Here is an 8,065-nt window from a genome sequence, read left to right on the forward strand (position 1 = left end):
ACAACATCGTAAACTGTTTCAATTGAAATTAATGTGCCATTTCATTGTTTATTGCAGTGCTATGTAGCTATTTCCCAGTCTCTCCAGAAGAAGCACCTGCAAAACGGGTGGACCCAACTACCATCAGGAGTTTCCAGGTTATCCCTTGGGAACTACAATGGGAGGACTATGTTATCTTTATAGACTTTAGCTCTGTTTACAAGGACTTGTTTTGAAAAAAAGCTAAATATATATTCGTGTTAATAGTGCATTGAACAGATATTTTGGTTGTATTTTATTATGCCATTTGTGAATATAATATAAATTTACTGTATCCTTTGTGTCTATACATTGAGTTAATCACTTTATTGTGAATCAGACCATTGGTCCAGCAAGGTCAACAATGCATTGTCTTCCCCAAGGGTAGTCAACCTGTGGTCTTCCAGATGTCCATGGACTACAATTCCCATGAGACCCTGCCAGCGTTTGCTGTCAGGAGCTCATCGGAATTGTAGTCCATGGACATCTGGAGGACCACAGGTTGACTACCCCTGGTCTACACAGATGGGCAGAGGCAGAGATCTTTCACATCACCACCCACCTGGTCCTTTTAACCAAAAATGGCAGGGATTGAACCTGGAACCAGCCAAAACTTGCAGCCAATGCAGCTGCCTCAGCACAGGTTGGATATGGGCCCTCCAAGATGTGAGGACCCTAGCAGCTGCATTCTGCACCAGCTGCAATTTCTGAGTCAGAGACCAGGGCAGACCTGTGTAGAGCGAGTTACAGAAATCTAGTTTGCAGTTGACCACCACATGGATCACCATGGTGAAGTGCTCAGAGAACAGGTAGGGCACTAATAGCCTTGCCTGACAAAGACTGAAAAACTCCTGGCAGGCCTGTGCCTCTATGGTCAGCGAGGCATCCAAGGTCACCCCCAAGTTCCTGGCCTGGGGTGTTGTGTTCAGTTGAGTCCTGGACAGGACAGGTAAATGGGTTTCTCTGTTCTGCCATCTTCCAACCCAGCCAAAGGACCTCTGTCTTGGAGGGGCTGAGTTTCAGATGACTCTGCTCAAGCCATCCAGCCATGGCTTCCAAACATCTGGCAAATGGTTCTGGGGGGAGTCTGGGCAGCCATCCATGAGAGTTGGGTGTCACTGGCATATTGATGACAACCCAGCCCAAAACTGAACACTGATTTCTACATGCTGCTGCTTCTCCTCCCCAGTACTGGACTCTCTTCACATCAGATAGTAATTATAACTTTCCCTGATCCAAAGCTTAATCCCCTATCTCAAACATTCACCTCTTTTGTTTCCTCTGTGTATAGGCATTAGCTTAAATGTATATGTTTGCATGTTAGGGATTTTTTATTTTTAATAAAATACTTTTATTAGTTTCTAAAAACTGCCTCTGCCTGATATTTCTGTCTTGATACTTCCTTGTATATGGAGGTGGAGAATTCTGTTTGTTGCCCCTCTCACAAAACTTTGTCTCCTAGAATTGCTAATTCCCCATCATAAATTAAGGTGAAAGATCTATTTCAGGTAATGCCTGCAGGATGTTCTAGTCATCTTGGAGCCTATTTGAACACAAGCACAAACTTAGACTAATATATTGTGTTTGAATCATGAAAACTGAAGGAGATAATAACTGAGTTTTAATCTTTATTGATCACATAAAATAAGGAAGGAAAAGCCAAGAAGAGCATGAAGAGCATTCTCTGTTCTGGCCCCTACCTGGTGGAACGAACTCCCAGAGGAGATCAGGGCCCTGACGGAGCTTAAACAGTTCCGCAGGGCCTGCAAAAAGGAGCTCCTCCACCAGGCATTTGGCCGAGACCAGACGTAATCTACAGCGACCAAGGGCCCCTGTTCCCCCCCCACCCCCCCTCAGAATTCAATCAATAAGCCACCCCCCTCAGAATCCCATCAACAAGCCCTGGACCTGTTTGTATTACGATTGTTTACTGTTATACTGTGTTGTGTTTGGTTGCAATTGTTGGTTATCGATGTACATGTTCTACAGACTGTTTTATGTATGGTTCTCTGTTATAATGTAAACCGCCCTGAGCCTCCGGGGAGGGCGGTATAGAAGTATGATAAATAAATAAATAAATAAATAAATAAATAAATAAATAAATAAATAAATAAATAAATAAATAAATAAATAAATAAAATAGACTAAAAGGCAATGCAATACACTTGCTTTGGAAAACAGATTATGCTCAAAACAACTAAATAAATGTGGATAGTTTCAGAGGATGCCCACATTTCTTTGCAGTAGATCAGCCAGATTCAAGTCCAGTAGCACCTTGGAGACCACCAAGATTTTGGGAGTATAAGGTGTACGTTTTTAAAAATCAAATTCCCTTAAAAAGGTGCAAATCGGAACAGAGATCTCTTGAGTCCTTTGTCAGATAGATGCAAAATCACAAAAACATTTGGGAAATAAAATGAAACAAAGAATTCATTGTGGAAGTTGTTTCTCCCCCCCCCCCCCCATATTTAATCCTATCACCTTTGTGTTTGCATGGATGTACAGTATCCCTGAAAAGGGGGGGGGGGAGAAAGAGAGAGCAAACACAAACACTCTGCAGCTCTATTTCTCTGGAAGGATTCAGGACCAAGCCAAGTCCAAAAGTCCCAACTGACTGTAAACTGCTTTGAGACTCTTTCTGGATAGTGAAGAGAGAAAGGAGAACAAGTTCATGAAAAGCAGATGAATCTGATTTCCAATTGATCAGCTGTGAGTGAGCTCCTGATTCCCTCTCCCCAAATGTTGCTAGGTAAAATTCACCAAACAGAAGACTGGAAGCTCTCTCCCAGCTGATCCCTTGTCGAACCAGAGCAGAGAAGAGCATTTTTCCTAACCAGTCAGTCCCACCCCGAAAGAGGAAGGTAGGAAGAAAGAACCAGCTCTGGCCTGACCTCCACCATGCTAACTGAGGCAAGGCTGGATCCATCTTTCACTAGACCATTGGCAGATGGCAACTTTCCGCAGAGGGCTTAAAGGACAATCTGCACCTGTCCTACATGTGAGCTAACAAACATTTAAATAGGGTGTTTGAATTGCCAACTGACCTTGAGCAAAAAAGGTTCTATCTGTTTAATGTAGGCTTAATTATTGACCAGATCATGTTACTTATTTCCATGTGAAACACTTCAGGTGCAGTTTTCACATCTTTTACCTCCATTAAGGGGACAGGACATTTCCTTCCAGAATTGTGGGCAATCCTAGTTACAACCATGGTTGCCAACTTTGAAACAGGTCCATCTAGCTGCCCCTTCAATATTAAATTGATTTGACACAATTATCCAGTAACGCGACTTAGCTCCATGCTATGATGAGCTATTTCTGTATATTAAACTTCTGCTCAAGAGCCACAAACTCTTTTTCCTGGGCCCCGCTGCCCATCGTAATTGTAAATCTTGTCGAAGGCTGCATGCTGAACAGTAAAGTATCGATTCCTTAAATAAACAAACCATTTTAGGGCCAGCTCTTGCCATCAGGATGGGGTAGTTATATCAATAGGCCAAGCAGGGGATGGAATTTTGAGGTCCACCATATTGAAAGCTTTGATTCGGCCTTGGACATCTCTGTCTGTGGAGGACATGGGAGTCTCAAGAGCCCACATCCCCATTGATAGACAGCGATACATCCCATAATGCATTATTAATTGTTGCCCTGTGGCACAGTGGGCTTTGTTAGAATTTCCCAGCTGGGGAATTCCAGTAAAGCGGGCTTTGCATCTTGTTAAAGATACAGCTCTTTGCCGAAATGGAACCATTAAAAAGTTGCCAAGACTTTCAGAATGTAAAAATCCTTGATGAATCCCAGAGTGAGTTGCAGAGAAGTTTTCTTTGTAGTCTCAGTGGCACGGTACGTTTGGGGATAGTTTCAATGAGTCTTGAAAGACTCAGGGGAAGCCCCAGGATTACCTTTTAATTTCCCTGCCCTGAGGAGGATTATTGTGCCTTTAACAACAGCAGGATGAGCAGAAATTGATCTGCACAAAGAAAGATATATCGGGAGTCGTGTTGCCAACAGGTCTGGAGAATAAAGGCATGATGTGCAGAAATGGGCAGATGAAGTTCTAATGGAATGGAGGCAAATGATATCACCAGGAAAAATCTCATTAAGCCTCTGTTAATGAGAGGGGACATTTCCCTCCAGGCCAGCAGCCAATCCTAAATGAGAGAGAAAGCTTCATTTGATGAAATGATGCCAGTCATGTATCTTTATTTAATTTTCCAGACATTTATTACCCCCCTTTCTCCTTCGTGGAACTCCAGGTGTCTTACAATATAAAATAAAATATTATAAAACACAATACAACCCCTATCTGTTCTACTTAGTATTTCTGGTAAGGGCTTGGAGGAGGAGCGTGTCTCATAGCTTAAGTGCCACTCAGTGCTTAGCACCCACTCAGGGCAGCTGTCCCACCCCTCAGTGCCTCCTCCTCCAACCAGTTTGCCTGTCTGTCCAGTTGCCAGCCAATCTCCTTCTGTCTCCCACCCCTGAACACCCCCTCCTCCTTCTACTTCCTTCCAAGGCTCGGAGGCTGCAGATCCCTGCCCTGTGAGAGCTGCCCCTGCTGGTGAGTTCCCTGACAGTTGCCTGCAGCCTTTCCAGGTCCTGAGAGAAGGGAGAATCATAGAATCATAGAGTCAAAGAATCATAGAGTTGGAAGGTACCTCATGGGTCATCTAGTCCAACCCCCTGCACTATGCAGGACACTCACAACCCTATCGCTCATCCACGGCAACCTGCCACCCCCTTAAGCCTTCACAGAATCAGCCTCTTTGTCAGATGGCTATCCAGACTCTGTTTAAAAATTTCCAAAGATGGAGAACACACCACCTCCCGAGGAATCCTGCAGAGTTCTTCTACCCCACCCACCCAATCTAGCACCCGTTGTATTCCTGAATGCAACAAGCTTGGCTCCTAGTCAATTATAAGACAGATAAAAGCCACAATTTCAAAATTCCCATTAGGACTGCCAATCATAAAAGCTAAATCCATCAAATGTATGGATGTTGTAGCAGGAATGATTGTGATGGCTCATGGCTAATGCTTTTGCTACTGTTTGTTACTATTAAATCAATCAAATGCGATCCTAATAAAAACTTGCCTTCGACTGCCTCACAAAGATCAACAATGAAGGGGCCACATATACCTCCCTGGTGAGGTTGCTCCATAATTGTGGAGCTGCCACTCAAACAGCCCTTTCCTGTGTACTCACCAAATGAGCGTTTTGATTGGTGGAACTGCCAGGAAGGGCTCTTCAAAACGTATGGGAGATGACAGTCTTTCAGATACCCAAATCCAAGGACAAAACCAATAACTTGAACTGGGCTCAGGATATGCTTGGTAGCCGTGTAATTGTTGTAATACCAGAGACATATGCTCCTGATTGCTAGCCCTGACCGGCAGTCTAGCCACAGCATTCAGAACAAGCTGATGCTTCTGAACACTCTTCAAGGTAAGTCCCAAGTAGAGCATATTGCAGTAGTCCAGTATAGTGGTAACTATGGCATGGTTCACTGTGGCTAGCCCTGACTGAACCAGGAGTGGACTCAGCTGATGTACCAGGTGGAGCTGGGTCAACACAATCCCACCCACAGCAGCTACCTGATTTTTGAAGGTGACTGTTATGTCAAGCAGCATTCCCAAACTGCAAGCTGGGCTTTTCAAGGGGAGTCTAAGAAGGGAGAGCTCAAGTCTCAGAGAACCTCTGTCTTGTCAATAATAAGTTTCAGCTTGTTCACCCTCACCTAGACCATTACTGGCTCCAAGCTCCAGTTCGGATGATCAGCATCAACCTCGAAATTAGATAGAAAAGGAAAGAAGAGCTGGGTACCACCTACATGTAAGTGACATTGTGGTCCACATCTCCTGATGACCTTGCATATAGGTTCTGGCCCCTGCCTAGTGGAACAATTGAACCCTATGGAACCCCACAGGGCAGCAGCCACAGGGCAGAGCAGAAATTCCCCAGCACCACCCTCAGAGACTCACCCCCCCCCCCAAAGAGGAGTCAAACCACTGTAAAATGGTGCCCTCCAGTCCCAGTGTCAGGAAGTGGCTCAGTAGGATACTATGGCCAATAGTATCAAAGGCCACTAAGGGTTCCATCAGAACTAGCTGGGTAACATTCCCTCTATCTAGTGATCAATTTGGATCATCAGCCAAGGCGAACAAAGAAGCCTCTGCTCCAGATTGTGACCTCAAACCAGATTGAATTGAGTCCAGAAAATCAGTCCCATATGAGACAAAAGGGGGCTGATGTTTAAAGGCACAGGCAGTCTTATAGGACACATAATGGCAACTGCACAAATTTAAGAAACATACAACCTCCCGGGGGCTCGGTACAACCAGTTGGTACCCACAGAGCGTAAAACTCTATGGGGGACATTAAGGCAGCAGTCAGTCCATCAGATATGTGGGTCCAAGGACTTAAGGGGCAAAAACGAAACCTTGAACCCGATCTGAGCCACAACTGGCAACCAATGCAGCTGCTTCAGCACAGGCTGGATGTGGACCCTCCAAGGTGTTCCTGTTAGGAATTTAGTGGCTGCATTCTGTACCAGCTGCAATTTCCATGTCAGGGACAAGTGTAGGCCAGTGTAGAGCGAGTTATAGAAGATAATTCTGGAAATGACCACCACATGGATCACCATGGCCAGGTGCTCTGGGGACAGATAGGGCGCTAGTAGCTTCAACGGGCATAGTTGGTAAAAAGCCTGGCGGGCTATCCCCGTCACTTGTGGCTCGATAGAAAGGAAGCCATCAAGGATCACCCCCAAATTCCTGGCAAGAGGTGCGGAGTTAAGTTGTGTCTCAGCCAGTTTGGGTAAACGTGCTTTCTGGCCTGTCCCCTTCCTCCCAAACCATAGGGCCTTCGTCTTGGAGGGGTCGAGTTTCAGACAACTTTGCACAAGCCACCCAGCTACGGCTTCCAAACATCTGGCGAATGGTTCCGGGTGGGGGGGGAGTCCGGGCGGCCGTCCCTAAGGAGATACAGTTGGATGTCATCTGCGTTTTGATGACAACCCAGCCCAAAGCCCCACATCAGCAAGGGAGTCGAAAGGAGCGGGAGAGTTCCTCCCCCACTGCAATCCTCTGTGTCCTTTTCAACCATGTTGTCCTTTAAAAAAACACACAGAAATCACCGGTCTCTCATGACAAGGATTGTTGACACTGGATTTGAAGCTGATCCATCATTCTGCAGTGCAGATACCTGAAGTATGTTTCTTGTTCCTGCATTGCTGTGTATTATCATTTCCCCCCCAGGGCTATGATTTAATACTCCTGAACCAACCTCTGAACACACACTTGAGAGCCAGTATGGTCTAGTCATTAAAAGCGGCTGATGCTAATCCTGAGTTCCAGGTTTGATTCTCCCACTCCTCCTCATGAAGCCTGCTGGGTTACCTTGGGTCAGTCACGGTTCTCTCAGCTCCACCTACCTCACGAGGTGCCTGTTGTGAGGAGAGGAATGGAAGGCGATTGCAAGCCGCTTTGAGACTCCTTAAGACAGAGGAAAGTGAGGTATATTAAAAAACACAGCTCTTCTCCTTCTACCTACCCAAGCAAGACAGTGTCGATCTTGAAGAAACGCTTCTTCTTGCCTGAAGGAACCACCTGAGAAAGGAAGAGTTGACAACAACAGAAGGTAAAAAAAAAAAAGAAAGTTTGACTTACCAGCCATGACTATGGGGGCTATTATTGAAGAGGGAGACCTCTGAAGCCAGACCTGCACGTTGTGTAGACAAAACAGAGGCTCCTAATCCTGTATTTATTGAATTATGTCAATGCTGTTTTGCATTTGCAGGAGAAGCACAGCAGAGGTAATGGTAGGGGAACCGTAACTCTTCCTTTGCCAACTGCTTGCATTCTACATTCTCCCTCTCCTCAGAGCAGTAAAAAGGGCAAGGGAAGTGAGATATGTGAGAAAGTGCAAAAGTGAGATATAAAGCTGAGGGGCAGAAAAAGTATAACACAATTAAAATCAAGATTGTAGTGTTATTGCTCTTGTTATGGATACATTTCTTTTTACCAAAATAAATACTATGAAAGTATA

The sequence above is a fragment of the Paroedura picta genome, chromosome 3, assembly GCF_049243985.1.
Source record: "Paroedura picta isolate Pp20150507F chromosome 3, Ppicta_v3.0, whole genome shotgun sequence".
Classification (NCBI taxonomy): domain Eukaryota; kingdom Metazoa; phylum Chordata; class Lepidosauria; order Squamata; family Gekkonidae; genus Paroedura; species Paroedura picta.